The sequence below is a fragment of the Cajanus cajan genome, chromosome 4 (genome assembly GCF_000230855.2).
Source record: "Cajanus cajan strain Asha chromosome 4, NIPB_CcT2T_4, whole genome shotgun sequence".
NCBI lineage: Eukaryota > Viridiplantae > Streptophyta > Magnoliopsida > Fabales > Fabaceae > Cajanus > Cajanus cajan.
This window is the reverse complement of record NC_138520.1, coordinates 18,048,028-18,068,354: the sequence shown is the minus strand read 5'-3', so window position 1 is coordinate 18,068,354 and position 20,327 is coordinate 18,048,028. Positions and strand designations below refer to the sequence as shown.

Sequence of the window (20,327 nt, the reverse complement as noted above, 5' to 3'; positions counted from 1 at the left end):
AAGGTAAGAAATACCTCATTTTTGAGGAAGGAGATTGGGTTTGGCTTCATTTGAGAAAGGAAAGATTTCCTTCTCAAAGGAAGTCTAAACTCAATCCAAGAGGAGATGGTCCCTTTTAGGTCCTCCAAAGAATCAATGATAATGCTTATAGGTTAGATCTTCCCAGTGATTATGGAGTAAGTAACACTTTTAATGTTAGTGATCTTATTCCCTTTGCAGGTTATGATGAGGAAGATGACCTTACAGATTTGAGGACAAATCCTTCTCAAGACGGAGGGGATGATAGACCATGGGCCAAGGGCCCAATCACTAGAGCTATGGCTAGGAGAATACAAGAAGAGTTGGACCTCTTAAAGACTAGTGGGATGCTCAAGCCCAAGGTATTCTTCACTTGGACCACTCTATCATAAAGAGAAGGCCTAGTTCTCCTTGTGTATATTTTGTACATAGTTCACTTGTATAGGTTATTTTTGCCTTTGTATTTGTGAGACACTTTACTTGCTTTTATTATTCATTGTATAATGATTTTTGGGTAGGTTTCTTGGAGAGTTTAACTCTATTTAAATTTCTTTGTTGATACACTCATTTTCTATTTTTTCAGTAGGGAAAGAGGGGTGGCATTTAGCAATGCTTGAGGGTGTGACTAGTAATTAAGCCAGAATTGGACCTAGGCAAAATTTTACATATTAGACTCATTTTGCTCCTAATTTTTCATAGATTTGATTTAGATAGATCTCATCATCATTGGATGAACCTAACTAAAACAAATCAAACATTTTTGAAATAAATCAAGAGAGCAAAATAAGCTTGGGCCGCCTAGCCTATGTCTTCCTCCTTTGGCCGGATTCACTATTCACTCTCTTCAAGCTTAGAAGCTTGAAGCACAAGCTTCTCCTTAGCTTGCTTACCAAGCAAGCTAAGTGAGAAGCTTGCTCTCCAAGTTTCTAAACCTTGGACGGTCAAGCAAACCCTACCATGGTTCCTAGTGAACCATGGTTAAGGTTAGCTTCCTCTCCAAGCTACCTCTCCCTATATATTTGCAATTCCTTCATTGTAGCTCACTTTTGAACATTTTGAGAAATAGAATTCAGAATTCTCTCTCAACTCAAGAGTCCTTAGTTCCGTGGAGAACAATTCCTAGTTCTTTCTCAAAGGTTTTTCAACCTTAAAGCTTGGTTCCTCAAGCTTCTACACTTGTTCAAGGAGTGGCCGAACACTCTCAAGCTTGTTCCTCCTCCATTGAAGTTCTTTCAACGGAGATTCTTCTTCATTCACGATGTTAACCTCAAGAGGAGAAAGGTCTTTGACGGTTCAACATGAAGAGCATCAATCTCCTTGAAGTAGTTCCATCACCAACCCAGCTACGTCATTGAAGAAATTCACCGAGGCATATGCGGCTTGCACTCCGGTGCACACTCCATGGAAGCTAGAGTGATTTGAGCTGGGTATTATTGGCCCATGCTGATGTTAGACTGTAAAGACTACGTGTAAAAATGCAAGGTGTGTCAGCAATTTGGCAATGCACATCGACAGCCACCGGAGATCCTACATCAAATGGCATCCCCATGGCCCTTCGCCTAGTGGGGAATGGACATCCTCGGACCATTCCCCCTGCCAAAGGCCAACTTAAATTCCTCCTTGTTGTTGTCGACTACTTTACCAAGTGGATTGAAGCATGCCCTCTCGCTAAGATCACCGCCGGGAACATCCAAAAGTTCACGTGGAAGAATATCATTTGTCGATTTGGCTTTCCGAACTCTCTTGTCACCGACAATGAAAGACAATTCATTGTCCAAAACTTTGAAAGCTTCCTCCAAGAGCTCGACATCAAACACCTCGCCACCTTCGTAGAACACCCACAAACCAACGGTCAAGCTGAGGCCGCCAATAAAGTCATACTCCGAGAACTCAAGAAACGACTGAGGAGCGCCAAAGGATAGTGGGTTGACGAGCTCCCAAGCATCCTCTAGGCATACCATTGCACCCTATAGGCTAACCTATGGTTCCAATGCCATGATCCTAGTTGAAGTCGGCGAGAAATCTCATTGGCGGCTCACCTTCAATAGTGACCAAAATATCCAAGAGATAGCAACCAACCTCGATACAATAGATGAACTCAGGGATGAAGTTCGGATCAGAGAAAAAGCCTGTAAACTTGAGGCCTCCAGGAGATACAACACGAGGGTCCGACCCCCGATCTTTCCGGGTTGGGGACCATGACTACAAGATTAAATATTTTTCGTAACGACATTTATTGTTTTAAAGAAATTGTAGTCGTTGTAAAAAATACTTTTCTCAACAAAAAAAAATGTCGTTGCATGTTGTGACGATAAGCGTTGTTGCGAAAAGTTTTTCAACAACTTTAAATGTCGTTGTTAATGGTAATGTTTTGACAACAATAATTATTGTTGCCATTTTGTCATTTGTTTTGTAGTCAAAACTATTTTTTTCAACAATTTTAGTTGTTACCATATATCATATATCCCAACGAAAAAAAAGTCTTTGCAATAAAATACTTTTTTCGCAACAATTTTTGTTGTGACCATTTCCCTTTTTCATAAGAAAAATAATAAATATAAATTTTTATTTTTTAATAATTATTAATATTATAAAATATTTAATGTAAACTTTTTTGGTTAAAATTAAAATAGTATATTATTTTTAATTTATTTTTATTCGTAGAAGCATAAATTTAATTATATAAGTTAATTTATAATACACAAAATTAAACCATAAATCAATTAATATAAAAAAGAAATCAATACAATAACTATATTCTTGATGTTAAAAATTAAATCATAAATCAATTAATATAAAAAGAAATTTATAATATATTAATTATGTTCTTGATATGAAAATATTAACAAAACATAACTACCATTTCACTCCTTAAAAAGAAACTACCATTACACAATATTGTCTTGAATTCCTAACTAATTATTTACATAAAAAATGAAATTATAATAATAACTTCATTCTCTAATTAAATTGCCAATATCTTCCAAAAGCTCGATGAGTATAATATTATTCAACCTGCACAAATTAAACATATAAAAATGTCACATTATTGTATAAAAATATACATAAACAACAATAACATAAAATTAACAAAATTAAAAATATTAAAATTTATTGTGTATCATAGTACATTGGATTAGTCAATTATTGAACATTTAGAAATGTTGAAAAATATAAAATTAATATGTATAAATTAATTAAAAAAAAATACAATCCAAATCCCAACATAAAGTTATTATGTAATATAAACATAAACTAATTAAAATAAATGTAAAGTATTAAATCAATAAAGTTTTAGAATTTAAAATTGATAAATCAACATCAAAATTATAAATGAAAAAAGTTATGATAAATATTGAAAATTAAAATTAAATATTAAAACTTACTTTTGTCATTCGAATATCCATTTCTATGATTATTCATACTCATGTCCATGGTGCTTTTTAGTTCAGTCTGTATAAATATCAACAATATTAATATAAAATTATAAACTAATTATTTCATATTATCAATCATTTTCGAGTATTATGCATAAAACTAATAAATATGAGTAAAGATATTTAAATATATAAATTATAATAAACATGACTTGATTATTAAATAATAGATTCTTAATTTTGTGACACTCTCTACCCCAACATACATTTACAGTAATTATAAAAAAATAGAATTTTTCATTAATAAAAATCAAATTTCCAACCACGTAAGGGTAAAGAGTTCACATTCATAAACTTAATCCAAATAACATGCCAGTAAAATTACAAAGAAATAAAACTGAATTTTCCAAAATAATTTAATAAGAACATTTTAAACTAATCCTATCTATGTCCCGATGTCACATGTCCTATCAGAGCAAAACCCAACATAGAAGCCTAAGCTTCATCACCAACATCCTCAGCCTCACGCTGATGATCACCTGTATATCAAACAAGAGAAACAACACAAAAGAAGGGAGTGAGAAACATCTCACTCTGGCTTACGGTGTAGGAACGCACACCTGATAGCCAAACACAAACAATACAGTTACCTCATAGATCAATCAACAACAATAGTTTATTCAATCATCCAAGTCATACAAATAGTAATTTATCATCATTTAATAATAAGGATGCACATGCATGGACACGAACTTCACATTATCATGCATGTAGCGCCAGTAAAACATCACATGGCATATTGCCGCTAGCAATACACGAAGAGTAGTCTAGGAGTACATGTCGGGTCACACCCTCTGCGCACTCTCACTAGAAGGATATACTACCAGAGTATCGTCAGGATAGCTAAGCTGCGCAAGATACATCCCATGCACACAATGGGCGAGACTGGGACTTCCAAACCGAGCTATCCCCAAGGACTAATCCCCAAAGCTTTTACACTAGGGGGCCTTCTCTGGCGGTGTATTCCATATCGTACCCTTAAAACACTTATGCAAATGATGCAGGTCAATCAAGACTTTATGCATCCTCATATCACATTATCATTTCCCATGGTCATATCACATCATCGCATTTCGTCATCATATTTCATTATCACATTTCATATCCCATGTCTCAATCACATTTCACTTTACATCATCATATTCACAAAGCCTCCACAGAGCACTTTAATTTATATCAAAACTCGTTTATTTATAAAATTAAATACATATTTTTACATGTCATCAAACAAGGAATATAACAGAAAAATCAGAAATCAAAACAGAAAATATTTCATATTTTACCTATTTCTCGTAGGGTTTCCCGCAGGAACCCATAGAGCACTCTAGATCATATTAAAACATATTTATTTTCAAAATTAACCACATACTCATGCATCACATCCAACAAGGAACACAACAAAGTAATCAGAAGGAAAAATAGAAAACATTCATATTTTGCCCGTTTTCTCATAGGGTTTCCCATAGGAACCCATAGATCTCAAGTCATACAATTAATTACATATAAGAAAAATAATAAGCAAAACAGATACAATTGGGAGAAACCCCTCATACATGAGCATACATAAAAATACATCAAACACAGAATTGGGGGTCAATCCCACTACCCAGCATACAATCTCACACCCAGAGCGAGGTTTCTCACTCCCCCTTACCTGGATGAGCAGAAGACAAAGGTGTGATCTAAGGTCGTTCCTGAGTACTCTTCCTTAGAGCTCTTTGTTTCTCCTTTTTTTTTCCTAACCCTTCAGAACGCAAATGAGGTAGATAGGGTTAACGCTACCTGACTCCTTAAAATTAATCCATTGGGCTGGGTCAACCCAACCCATTTTCCTTCTCTTCTAACCCACTTCTCTTTTTCCTCAAAATAATTAAATAAAATAAATACATGTATATTATAAAATATTTTTCCTCTATAATAATAATATATTTCTGACCTAAAATATAATAATATAATTTCAATAACAAAATATCATATAAAATCAACCTTCTCTTAAAACATATAAATATTTATTTAAATATGCTAATAAAAAATACTTATTTAATACGTACAAAATAATTGTCCAAAACAATAATTATTTAAAACGTACAAAATAATATTCTTTTATAATTATTAAAATAATTATGACCAAATACCATATAATAATAATAATAATTATTATAATAATAATAATAACTTTATTGAAAACTGGGGTGTTACAAATTTCATCATACATACACCCCCATTATCTTTATAAAGTGACACATTCTCCACTCTACTTTTTCCAAAGTTAAATTCAATATTTACTCAAAATTATATTTAAATATGTAAAGGAGAGTGCTTCTATTAACCAAATAAACTCCATCTAATAACTTGTAAAATTATTTTTTGGGCAATTATGCATTACATATACCTATTTATACTATTTCATTAAAACAAAGATAATGATCAATATGACAAATAAAAGTATCAACTATGATAACAAATAAGATAATAATCAAATATAATATGAGCAAAGATACTCAAATATATAAATTACATGACTTGTTTATCAAATAATGAATTATTGGTTTCAGCATAAATACACCCCATTATCTTTCTAATTAAAGTGACACATTCACCACCTTACTCTTTCTAAACTTAAATTTAACATTTACTCAAACTTATATTTAAACATGTAAAATGAGAGTGTTTCAATTCACCAAATAAGCTTAATCTAATAACTTCTATTCAAACTATTAATTAAAATAAAGTTAATTATCAATATGACATAATAAAAGCATCAATAAGATAATATAATGAGATTAATCTCTAACTTAATAAATTAAAATGCAATGCATATTATGGATGGAACTTTGAAGAATTCATAAGATCAAAGTGAAAATATTTTTATTTATTTATTTTGGTCTTGAAATATATAATTTGATGTTCCATTCCAAACTTAAAAAAAAAACATTATCAACTTTTATTTAATTAAAGGTTCCCTCATTTTCGTGCCGATAATGTAATTTTTTTAATTGTTCTTATTTTCATATCCACTCACAAGTTTCATAATCAAATCAACAATATAAAAAAGAAACAATTAGAATAACGCAACACAACAAAAAGTAGCATGATGACAAGGAAGATCAATGATGCATGTGTATGTGCATGCTTTATTAACTTGTCCAATCACATAGTTTTTGAACATTTAAAAGTCAAAATCATGTATAATTATTTTTATTTGTTTCTGCATTTTTTTTCTTATATACATATCTCAAAAACATTTAACTTTGTAGTATTCTTTTCTAATTAAAGTTTCATACATTATTCATCCAAGTGCATAAATCAACATTTTATTTTTCTTTAATTCTAATATTAATAGTCATAGTAATTACATAATTATATAATCGTAAGCATGCTTCATCCAAAGTTTAAAGTATTTAAATATTTTTTTTCTGTATTTAACTACTTACTGAAAAAGTTTGTACTCGAAAAAACATAGCTGCCAATTTTTCTTCAACTTGTTTTTCTAGTGTTTCTTCAAATTGCTTTTCCATTTTGGCTTCAAGTTCCTTTTGACTTTATTGAAAATGTCTAGCCATATCTTCCCTCATTTGACGTTCATCTTGAAGTTGAGACTCAACGTCTTTCAATTTCATTTCCATGTCTTGTCTCTTTTCACGTTCTTTAACTAATTCTTGATGTAATCCATCAGTACTTTTTTCCTTTGTCGGTCTAATACCAGATCCAAGACCACGACAATATCCAGATCGCTCTCCAACAACTGATTGGAATGCTGTATTAACTATGAGATCTTTATCAGTCTCTTCATTTGTTTCTTGCAACATCTTCATGGACATTTCTTGAACTTTCATCTATTAAAAAAAGTGAAATAAGATATAATTCATAATTAAAAATATCAAATGAAATGTAATTATTATAAGATAAAATAATTTATTACATCAACTTCCCTGGAAGCCTCATTTATCCATTCTCCATTATTGTTCATATGAGTCATTTGCCACAACTCTAGAAAATTAGGCTCCTTTTTAGTTTCAGGATCTCTCTGAAAACAATTTTTCATAATCACAAATCAACATATACACAAATTAGTAACATAGAAATAATTCTTAATCAATTATATATATATATATATATATATATATATATATATATATATTATTTTACCGCATCATAACTCACAGCTTGAAATGACTTTCTTCCACTTCTATGATTCATGACTTGTTTTGCTTTATTTATTTTATTTCTTGCACTAATGTCCTGAAATGATACAAATAGAAATATAGTTGTAAATTTTAATATTTTGAACAAACTTATTTAGAATTTTATAAATTTAACTGAAACATACCTTAAACTTGGGGCTTGAAAAATAATTTACCAAGTATTTCCATTCTTCTTCACTTACTTCTTCGGGTTTATTCTCCAAAGCTTCCTCATTTGTTTCATATTTTAAAAACTGATCATGGAGTCTTTTCCTATGACTTCTGTATAATCGTTTTGCAGTACAAATAATAACTTCTCTATTATGTTCTGTGATTTCAACATCAAAACTATCATGCAATTATCAAATTATAGTAAAAGTCATTAAATAGTTTATAAAAATATTCTATGAGCATAAAAATTTAAACAATATGAGCCAAAAAAATTACCAAAACTTTTGATACTATTTTATCTATTGTTGAGTTTGGAATTTCCTTCCACTTAGTGACATTGAAAGGAGCATTCTTTTGTACAATAATAGAGATTTCAGTGACAAAATTTGCAGCTCCTGATCCAACAACTACCATCTTATCTTCTGGAATAACAACATGTAATTTACCGGTAGAGCTCTTCTTTTTCTTTTTTGCAACACTTAAACCCATGATTCTTCCTCTTCCAGTTTTTTTTTGTATTTATACATTCTATCAGATCTTATATTGAAAAAAAAAACCATGGTGAGTATAACATGAAATTTTAAAACAGAAGTACATATTTTTATTTATAGATTTTTTTAAAAAAATAAATATTAACATAAAAAGAAAACTTAAAATAAAAAAAAGGAAATCAATTTACGAATACCTTCCTCCTGATTTGCATTTGAAGAATTTTGATCCCTTGAATTTAAATCATTATTTGACGGTGCCATACCTATAAATACAAGAAATATAAATTATACAATATTAAAGACACTTTATCGTGTAAGAGAAAAAGAGAGAACCATGAGTACTTACCGATTCTTTTCTCTTTCTTGCTCTTGCCTTATTAGAGGAAATTGTTAAGAATTTTCAGTTTAAACAATGAGGTACTTAGAAGAGGGTACTTTCTAGTTCTACCGTGGACATATGAAGCAAATGGTTCACCCGTGGACTATGCAAAAATAATAATATTTTATTTTAATTAAAAAAATATATAAGTAGTTTTTTATTTATAAATTATGAAATGACATATGAATCTTTTTAACATTTGGGTAAATGAGTGCACTGTTTGGCATGACCACAAACCTCGACCCTAGCTTCAACACCATAGCGACGTTGCCTCTACCAAAAAAGCAAGTCCCAAAACCACAATCATCACGTTTTTCTCCATAAAAATTATTACTCAGGTTATCGACTATAGATTTGGTAAAATAAGTCCTCAACAATATCAGATTATAGTAGTTTTTTTTAAAGAACTATTTCAGATTAACACATTTTTTTGGAAACAATTTACAAATATGAGATGTAGGGGTTTTCTGTTGTAGTTATATTCCAAAAATTAAACTGGAACAAGACTTCCAATAATGATCACAACCACTGTAATAGCTAAAGCAACCCAAACTCTCATGGTGATATACCTCCACATGTATATAAAACCACGATTTTCAAAATAATGAAAGCTCAAAGACACATTGAATCACTTAATATAATTAATAAAACGGGTTTGACACAATATTTCTGATTTAAGACGGGGATGGTGCTTTGCTTCGACTTGCAGCTTTCATGTTTTAGGGAGAAAATAGAGAATTCTGAAATGCAACAAAAAATAATATAAAATTTCACTTTTACAACTAATATCAATATGCACCTTTCCATTTTTTTTATACGTATATCTGACAGTGCAAATTTTTTCTCAAAATATTTTAATGAGTGGTTCATAACGATTTACTTCATATGTCCATCGTAGAACGTACCTTAGAAAAGAAAAAAGAAGAAAGAAATGATACTTTACCAATTATATTCTTCAATGCACCCAAAGAAAGTAATTAAGCAACTGCAACCCCGTACGTTGTGTCAAAGGAGGTCCAAATAATTTTTTACTGCAATTCCCTTTACCTATTTTCAACTTTTTCTAAGTTTGTTGTGTCAGAGGAGGTTTCAGAGTAATAGATAACTAGCATGAGTAATGGAGATTTTTAAGGAATGAGGCAACAGTTTCTTTATAAACAAATCAAATTTTACCGCTAAAACTTAATTAGCGCCAACATAAATTTTTTATAAATAAATTAATATTAAATTTTTTTTATCATAAATTAAATTAGAATTGAAACGGTTTTTAATTTTCGAAAACGTTAGCCGCACGAAAACGTTAGTTGCACGAAAAACTTTCCGTGAATATAGCAATTGGATTAAACTGCTTCAAATATATTACGTTAGGCATATTATTATAAACTAGTATATATGTTGAAAGAGAATAGAACTGGTATTGTGATAATTATTTATTATAATAACAGGGCCCGATTACAGTGCCTACAGCAGAACAGTGTTTTTTCTAACCTTTATTAAATATATTATAATAATCTAATGAAACATGAGATAAAAATATACTTATAATAAATAATAATAATAATTTATTTATAAATAAACAAATTTTTTAAGTTAAAGTGCATTAATAATTATAATTTAATTAATAAAAATGTATAATTATTAGTTATTTTGGAATGAATATGTTAAATTATCGGCTTAAATATGTTTTAAGTCCCTCAAATTTAAGATAAATTTATTTTTGGTCCCTCAAATTTAAAACTGCTGTTTTTAGTCCCTGTAATTTTTAAAAATCTTATTTTAGTCCCTTAGGTCACCAATAACATATTTGAAAGTGACTAATTAAGACAGTTATGCAATATCAACCAAATTTAATATGATATTTTCACTAATAGGGACACCAATAGGTAGATTTTATGCAATAATATTTGATAAATTTCTTAACAAAATTTGAATATAAGGACTAAATTAATTTTTTTTTTGAAATTACAGGGACTAAAAATAATAATTTTAAATTTGAGAGACCAAAAATAGATTTACCCTAAATTTGTGGGACTAAAAACATATTTAAGCCTAAATTATCGTTCAACATAAAAAATCATAAAATGATTTTTTTAACTTTAGCTATAAAAAGAATCAAGTGATTTTTACTTGTTATAGATAATTTTTTTTATTTTTTTTATCTAATATATACTATGCATTTGGTATACAGGTTAAAAGACATTAAATATACACATTTTAAATATTTTAAAATACTAAAATATATTAAAATTTAAATATAAGAAATATGTTATTTTTATAATCTAAATATATATTTTTTTATTTACTTGATTTATATACTTGATATATATTAACAAAGTTAAATTATATTTTTCTATTATCTTTTTTTAATATCAAAATTATAATTTGTAATCTCTCAATTTTTAAATATATAATTTCAGTTCTATTTTATATTTTATTTTCAATGAAAATAAAAATTTATGATGAAAATATATTTGATTTACTTTTAGAAAATGCTTTTTCTGAAAATATTTTCAAAATAAAGCTTAAAACTAAAATGAAAAAACTATTATTTAAAAAAAATGAAAATTATGATAAAAGCAACGTTCGAATATTATGAATTACGACGAAAATAAATTTTGATTTTTACTTAAAATTGTTTTGAATTATCATTTTACATTAGTTTTTTTAATTGATTTTCAAGATAATACAAATTTACAAAGCCATAAATTAATTTATTTAAATTAAAGTAAAAACTATGAGTGCTAAGCATCACTATAGAACTAAGACATCCTAACAACATTGACACCCTAAACCCTACCATTCATTTGCAGTATATCCAAAATAGAATTAAAAATAAGAAAAATTAATACAAAGAGAACATGAGGAGACTAGACCAAAACTTATGCAACATTAACATAAATGAAACGAAGGCAATGAACAACGACTGTGGAAAAAAAAAATCAATCTTAACAAATGGGAAGAATATCCACCATATAAAATACAACCTATGCATTATGTGACACCCTCTACCCCAACATACATATACAGTAATTATAAAAAAATATATATAATTTTACATCAATAAAAATCAAATTTCCAACCACGTAAGGGTAAAGAGTTCACATTCATAAACTTAATCCAAATAACATGTCGGTAAAATTACAAAGAAATAAAATTAAATTTTCCAAAATACTTTAATAAGAACATCTTAAACTAATCCTATCTATGTCCCGATGTCACATGTCCTATCAGAGCAAAACCCAACATAGAAGCCTAAGCTTCATCACCAACATCCCCAGCCTCACGCTGATGATCACCTGTATAACAGTCAAAACAAAACAACACGAGAAAAGGGAGTGAGAAACATCTCACTCTGGCTCATAGTGTAGAAATGTATGTCGAATAGCCAAACACAACAAAAAACTCAAAAGGTAAAACAGAAAACATTTAAAATTTGCCTCTTACAATTATCAATACATTCTGTACTATCCGTACTCTGAAGCCGAGCTCCGAGCTTGGTACCACAACACGAGTTGACCTCGGACACGCGCCACGCGGCGTCAGCTCGGCACTTAAATAGATCGTAACCGATCTCGGGGAATCTCGGTCTAGGCGAGATCCTCTACCTAATCAAATCACAACTAATCTCAGGCCCAAGGCCCAACGCAACCCTAACATATATCAAGGTACGTGCATTATATATACGAGATTCATACTCATACAAACCCTAACTTTAGCATCGGAGTCTCTTTTGTAGGTACCACCCCCATCTTGGAGCATCAAGCGTACCAGCGAAGGAGGCTCATCGATCTTACCTGGCGGATCAGCTCTACAGCAAATTTCCAGTAAGAACATTTGGCGCCCACCGTGGGGCCGATCAAGACAGCTCTTATCGGCCACGCTTATGGTTTTCACCAGAAGCCATAGTAGACACACAACAGACGATGCAAATCACTTAACTACCATGGATAACGAAGCAGCGTTGAGGAGACTAATCGACCAGGTCGAACAGATGCGGCAGCAACATGCCGCCGACGTACAAAACATGCGTGCCAAGCACGACAATGACCTAGCGGCAATGCGTACCGCTAATGAAGCCGACCTGGCGGCGCTACGCGCCGAGAACGAGCGAATCCGCGCTCAACTCCCTCAACACCACTCCAATCATCCTCCTCATACGGGCAACCACAATGAGGAGGAGGAGCACTCAATTTCCCAATCCCGGACTGCAACTAGGGTTCCAACCCCCAGACCTGCTTCACATCGGTCTCATGCACCGACGCACAAGCCGACCCATGAAGTCAGCAAGGCTCCTACTCATGTCGCAGGAGATCAGGCAACCTTCCGCCGCCACCCCTTTGTGATGGCATTATGGAAACACCACTCCCTCACGGGTGGAAGCCTCTCCACCTCGACCGCTACGATGGCACGACGGACCCGGATGAGCACATCGACCTGTACACAACACAGGTAAATCTCTACACTAACAATGATGCCATCTTGTGTAAGGTGTTTCTGACCTCACTTAAGGGGGCCACGCTCAAATGGTACACCCAACTGCCTGCCGAGTCCATTGACAGCTTCGGCACCCTAGTTAGGAGGTTCACCGGTAATATGCGACGAGCCGACCTCACCATGTAACTTCAGCTGCCCTGGCTAGTCTCAGGCAAAACGACGATGAACCACTTCGGGCGTTCATGGAACAATTCGCTGCCACCTCGATCAAGATCAGGAACCTGAATCCCGAGATCGCCCTACATGCCATGCTCATGGCACTCAAGCCCGGGTCATTCGTCGACAGCCTGTGTCGTGAGTCTCCCCGCGACATGGACGAGCTCCGCGCCCACGCTGCAGGCTACATCCAGATGGAGGAACACTCTGCCTTCCGTGACCAGGTTCGCAAAAAAGGACCAATGAAGCCAGAACAGGGGCACAACGATAAGATCAAAGTCAACAATGACAGCCAGTTCAAGAAGTCAGCCAGGCCAAACAGAGGAGGGAGATACGACTTCTACACTCCCCTGAACGCACCCAGAGTCCACATCCTGGAAGAAGCCAGCAACAACAACCTACTCGCCCTTCCACCACCAGGCCACACTCCCAACAGCGCCGACAAGTCCAAGCACTGTCGGTACCACAGGAACCACGGTCACACCACGGAGGAGTGTCGCACGCTCCGGGACCGTATCGAAGAGCTCATCCAGGTAGGCCACCTCGGCCAGTACATCCAGAGACAACAAGGTCACCGAGGAGGCTATGGCGGTCGGGGGCGGGGCAGAGGCCGAGGTTCAGGAGCTCGCACGGACCAACCCTCTGGCTCCCAACAAAATGCTGGCAGCGTAGTGCAGGCCGAGATAAGCCAGGAGACAGGGACAACCCCCTTACGGGGAGTAATTAACACAATCGCAGGTGGTTTCGCCGGGGGAGGCGCCAACAACTCGGCCCGAAAGAGGCACCTACGGAATATCAACTACATCCACTCTACCACCTCGGCCTCGCACCAAAGCTCACCACCGATCTCCTTCTCTGACGAGGACTACGCAGGTGTCTTCCCCAACCAAGATGATCCCATGGTTATCATGGTGGAAGTCGCCAACTGGGAGGTACAGAAGACACTCATTGACCAAGGGAGTTCGACCGACGTTCCTCAGGCTAGACGTCCCCCATTCTCTCATCCAACCTCACACGGAGCCCTTAGTCAGTTTCGCAGGAGAGCGAGTTCACACTCGCGGGTACGTAGACCTACTGACAACTTTCGGAGTACCTCCAGATACAAGGAGAGTCATGGTTCGATACCTCCTCGTGGAGGCCAACACGTCCTATAACATCATTATCGGGAGGCCAACCTTGAATCAGCTCGGAGCGGTGGTATCCACTCCACACCTCACCATGAAGTTCCCAGGGAATGACGGTAAAATCATCTCCGTTAGAGCAAATCAGAAGACAGCTCGGCAGTGTTACGCTGAGAATATTAAGATCTCCTGTCCAGCAAGCAAAGCAAGGGGGATCCCCCCATCGTAGCTCCTTAAGTTCCATTTCTTTTTTTTGTATGAACGAAGTTGTGCACTCTTTTCCCGCCTCAGTCTTTGACCAAGAGGGTTTTTAACGAGGCACACAGACACAATCAATAAAATCACTCATTTTCCTCAATCCATATTCTTTTTTTTTTTTGTTTTTATAAAGGATGAAATCGAACCAACCGCTTTCACTCTCACTAAGGTCGAGTACGAACCTTAATACGCCTACCCGAGGTCGAGTCCGAACCTCGTTAAAATTCTAAGGTCGAGTACGAACCTTAATACGCCTATTCGAGGTCGAGTCCGAACCTCGTTAAAATTTTGAGGTCAAATACGAACCTCAACACTCCTATCCGAAGTCGAGTCCGAACCTCGTGAAAATTCTCAGGTCGAATACGAACCTTATGAGGTCGAGTCCGAACCTCGTTAAAATTTTGAGGTCGAATACGAACCTCAACACTCTTATCCGAGGTCGAGGTCGAATACGAACCTCAACACTCTTATCAGAGGTCGAGTCCGAACCTCGTGAAAATTCTCAGGTCGAGTACGAACCTTAATACGCCTATTCGAGGTCGAGTCCGAACCTCGTTAAAATTCTAAGGTCGAGTACGAACCTTAATACGCCTATCCGAGGTCGAGTCCAAACCTCGTTAAAATTTTGAGGTCAAAGACGAACCTCAACACTCCTATCCGAAGTCGAGTCCGAACCTCGTGAAAATTCTCAGGTCGAATACGAACCTTAGGAGGTCGAGTCCGAACCTCGTTAAAGTTTTGAGGTCGAATACGAACCTCAACACTCTTATCCGAGGTCGAGGTCGAATACAAACCTCAACACTCTTATCAGAGGTCGAGTCCGAACCTCGTGAAAATTCTCAGGTCGAATACGAACCTTAACACGCCTATCCGAGGTCGAGTCCGAACCTCGTTAAAATTCTAAGGTCGAGTACGAACCTTAATACGCCTATCCGAGGTCGAGTCTGAACCTCGTTAACATCTTGAGGTCGAATACGAACTTCAATACCCCTATCCGAGGCCGAGTTCAAACCTCGGGAAAATTCACCTAACTCTATTATGAGGTCAAAAATGAACCTTAATACTCTTATTCGAGGTCGGGTCCGAACCTCAGGTCGAACTCGAACCTTCTCGAAAAGATTCATTTAAAACCAAGGTCGAGGTTTAAACCTCGGCATGACCAACTCGGAGCAGAAGCATCACCACGCATAAAAACACACAACAAACACCAAACGAGTCTCAAAAACGCGCAAAACAGTAAAAATTAAGCGCAAATAGACAAAACAAATTACGTATATACAAAGCTAGGTTTACCGAGTTCAATACATGAATTCAAGGAACAGAAAAACAGAATACAAAAACATTAAACTGGCCTACGCAGAGGCGTTTTCACTAGAGCTACCCTCGAGGTCGTCCTCCTTCACCAACTTCCCAAAGCGGACCACCTTCTCCACATGCATGGCAGAGAAGTCGAACCCCGGGGCGAGAAGCCTTGCCTGGCGACCTGCCTTGAGGAAACCCCGCTTGTGTTCAACCACGATAGATTGTTCAATTTCCTCCAGCTTCTTCTCCAGCGCCTCCCTCGCCGCCTCCTACCTCGCCAGCTCAGCTTTCAAGGTGGCGACCTCCTCCTCCTTGCCGCCAATCACGACCTCATCGCAAAGGCGCCTCCCGGCCGCCGTCGCCAGCTCACTCTTCAAGGAAGTTACCTCATCTTCCAAACAGCGAACCCGACCACGGGAAGACGTCACCTCATCTTCGAGGAAGCGCACCCGACTTCGGGACGAGGAGGCCAACCCCCGCAGCTCGCCAACCTGAGAAGCGTAGTTCTCGTTCGAGCTGCGGGGGCATATATTACTTTAAATACGAATCATAATTTAACATATATTTATTACTATAAAATATAAAGATTATATTTTTCTATTTTCAATTTTTTATATCCAAGACTATAACTTTCTTAGAACAATTGAATTTTAATAGTTTGTAATTTTAATATATTAGATATTATAGATTAAAAAATGTACTACCAACACAACCATGTTTTAAAAGAAATTAAAAAATTCGTTCGTTGAAATTAAAGGGAAAGTGTGACACCCTCTACCCCATCATTAATACACAATAAACGTAAACAACAATTAATTTTTTTTTCTTTTTGAGTAAATAAAACCTTTCATAGTTTAATAACAACTTTAATGAATAAAATAATTCCTTCAAATATCAAAAGGTAGAAGATTCACATTCGTAACTTATAAATCATAAAAAGTCATCCTGTAAATATCAAAATTCAAGAAGTCATATAAAGGAAAATATAGATTAATTCCAGCAAAGGTGGCAGTGCCTCCTAGTTAGGAATTAATTTATAACTTTCAAGTCATGTACTAAAAATAATATGACAAAGATGCATATTTTGATCTTTTATCAAGGACATTCAAAATTACAAAAGAAAGATTTTGCTAGAAATTACAAAAGAAAAAAAAAATAAAGTTATTAAAATAATAACATATTAGACTAAGCTAGCTAAGCCCCGATGTCACATCTTATCAGAGCATGCCCAACTGAAGCCTTAAGCCTCATCACCAACATCCTCATGATGATGATCACCTGCAACATAATTTAAACACATACAAAAGCAACAAGGGAGTGAGAAACATCTCACTCAGTTTTAGGTGAAGAAATAAAGGTTAGATAGCACACACACACAACAAATATAAGTCATATGTAAATAATACACATAAATAATCAATATCACATATATACTCATTTATCATGCTATGATGTCATGGACTCGACTCATAAATGCATGCATGTGGTGCCATAAGGAAGATTCACATATCATCACTGGTGACCCTAAGGTACACCTTGTTAGCATGTTACATCGTGGGTGACCATAAGGTACACCTTATTAGCATATTACATCGTGGGTGACCATAAGGTACACCTTATTAGCATATTACATCGTGGGTGACCATAAGGTACACCTTATTAGCATGTTACATCGTGGGTGACCATAAGGTACACCTTATTAGCATGTTACATCGTGGGTATGCGGCCTCAGTGGCACACCTGGAGTAATATATGCATATGATGCATGTCATACATTCATAATCTCATTGACTCAACATTTAACTTATTACATAATTTCATTTAGTACATCATGTCATTATTTTATATATTCTCATAGTCATAACTTGTCTCAATAGTCCATTCTTAGGTCTCATGTCATTTGTCCATATTTCACAAGGTCATGTCATCAATACTCCTAATAAGGTCTGCACAGGAATTCACAGAGAACATTCTTTTTCATATTAAAACTTAATTATTTTTAGCATTTATTCCATATTCATTTATTACTTTCAAGGAACAAAGTAACAAGAAATAAAATAACAAGGAATAAAGTAACAAGGAACAAAGTAACAAGGAACAAAGTAACAAGGAACAAAGTAGAGCAAATAGAAAATAAACAGAACAACAGGCAAGGATTGGGGGCCAATCCAACAATCAAACTATCCAACAATTATCCCTACACCCCCGAGCGAGGTTTCTCACTCCCCCCTTACCTGGATAAGCGGAGTTGAAACTTGGGCAGGGCCTCCTCCTCTGGATTCCCTCTTCCTTTCTCTCTCTCACTACAAGAAAAATACAAAATAGCGACCGAAATTAGCGACCGAATTTTATCGGCGCTATTTAGCGACCGATTAAAATAGCGACAGATTTAGCGACCGAAATTTATCAGTCGCTGTTTAGCGACCGATTTAGCGACTGAAATTTGCCAGTCGCTATTTTGCGATCGAATTAGCGACGGATTAGAGTGGTAGCGAGAAAATCGGTCGCTAAATCGGTCGCTATTTACTTGTGTTTCATAAAAATATAGTTTGCGACGGAATTAGCGACCAATTTTGAAAATAATTATCAAACAATTGCGACTGAATTTAATTCGGTCGCTAATACTGGACATTTGAAATTTTTAGCGACCGATTAAATTTCGGTAGCTAAACTTTTTCACATTTTTTAACTAAAATTACAAAGCCAGGATTCGATCCTTGGTTATGGGGGTTATGAGCCAACAGCCATACCGTTATACCAACTTGATTTCTTAGTATTCTTCGGAAAGTAATATATATATATATATAATACAAAAGCTTATAATTTTTATTATCTTATAATTTAATATTGGATTTCTTTTGATTATAAAACATAGTAAATAAAATCTAAAATCTGTATTAGTTTCTTTGATAAAAATATTTAATTAATTTTAATATATAATAAATTTAATATCAAAATATTTATCTGGATTTGAGTTATAATTATTATAATCTTTTTGATTTAATATTAGATATCTTTTGATTATAAAATATAATAAATAAAATCTAAAATCTGTAGCAATATCTTTATACAAATATTTAATATCAAAATATTTATTATAATTTTAATTATGATTTTTATAATCTTTTGATTTAATACTGGATTTCTTTTGATTATAATATTTTAATGTGTTTTATTTGAAATACCAGTTAAAATATTTTATTATCTTTTTATTTTAATTTATTATAAAATAATTAGAATATTTAATTTAGTATTATTAAAAAATAACTATTATAAGATTTAATTTATTTAATTTCATTATTTATTATAATACTTTTAGTCATTGTATTGATAAAAAAAATATTTTTAATTAAAATATATTTAAAATTTTTAGTTAATTTATTATCATTCACTTACTTTATTAAAAAGTGATAAAAGATAATTTATTTTCAATTAATTTAATAAAATAAAAACTTTAAAATATATATTTAAAATCTGTAACAATTTCTTAAATATAAATATTGAATTAATTTTAATATATACTAAATTTAATATTAGAAAATTTATTATGATTTTAGTTATAATTTTTTATTATCTTTTAATTTAATATTGAATTTCTTTTATTATAAAATATAGTAAATAAAATATAAAATCTGTATCAGTTTCTTTGATAAAAATATTTAATTAATTTTAATATATAATAAATTTAATATCAAATTATTTATTATGATTTGAGTTATAATTATTATAATCTTTTGAATTAGTATTAGATATCTTTTGATTATAAAACATAATAAATAAAATTTAAAATCTGTAATAATTTCTTTGATACAAATATTTAATATCAGAATATTTATTATAATTTTAGTTATGATTTTTATACTCTTTTGATTTAATACTAGATTTCTTTTGATTATAATATTTTAATGTATTTAATACTTTTGATTTTTTTTTATTTGAATTATAATTTTTATAATATTTTGATTTATTATGATTTAATTTTTATAATTTAACAATCCAACCCTTAAAAATAATGTTTATTTTTAAGATAAATATTATTTAATTATTTATATGAAACTAATTAAAAATTTGATAATAAATTAATATGATTATCTGACACAAGTGAAATTTAAAACAATTTCTTTATTTTAATCTAATTCAATAATAACATGTTTGATTTAAATTAAATTTTAAAAAATTATTTATTTATTTATTTTAAATAAATTAAGCACAAATTAAAAAAATAAAAAAATACTCATAAATATTTATTTTTTATTTTTTAATTACCATGCCTAATCACAATTCACATATCATCATCTCACACTTTGGCAGGATAT

General features: G+C 33.2%; 1 long non-coding RNA gene across 1 annotated transcript; it reads right to left on the bottom strand.

The window, feature by feature from the left end:
• Window positions 1–3,724: 3,724 nt before the first annotated feature.
• On the bottom strand, window positions 3,725–5,574 carry LOC145957035 (uncharacterized). The gene is made up of 2 exons (XR_014433467.1): window positions 5,110–5,574; window positions 3,725–3,934 (listed from the first exon to the last, which is right to left on the bottom strand). It is a non-coding gene; the product is annotated as an uncharacterized LOC145957035 (long non-coding RNA).
• Between the last annotated feature and the right edge of the window lie 14,753 nt (window positions 5,575–20,327).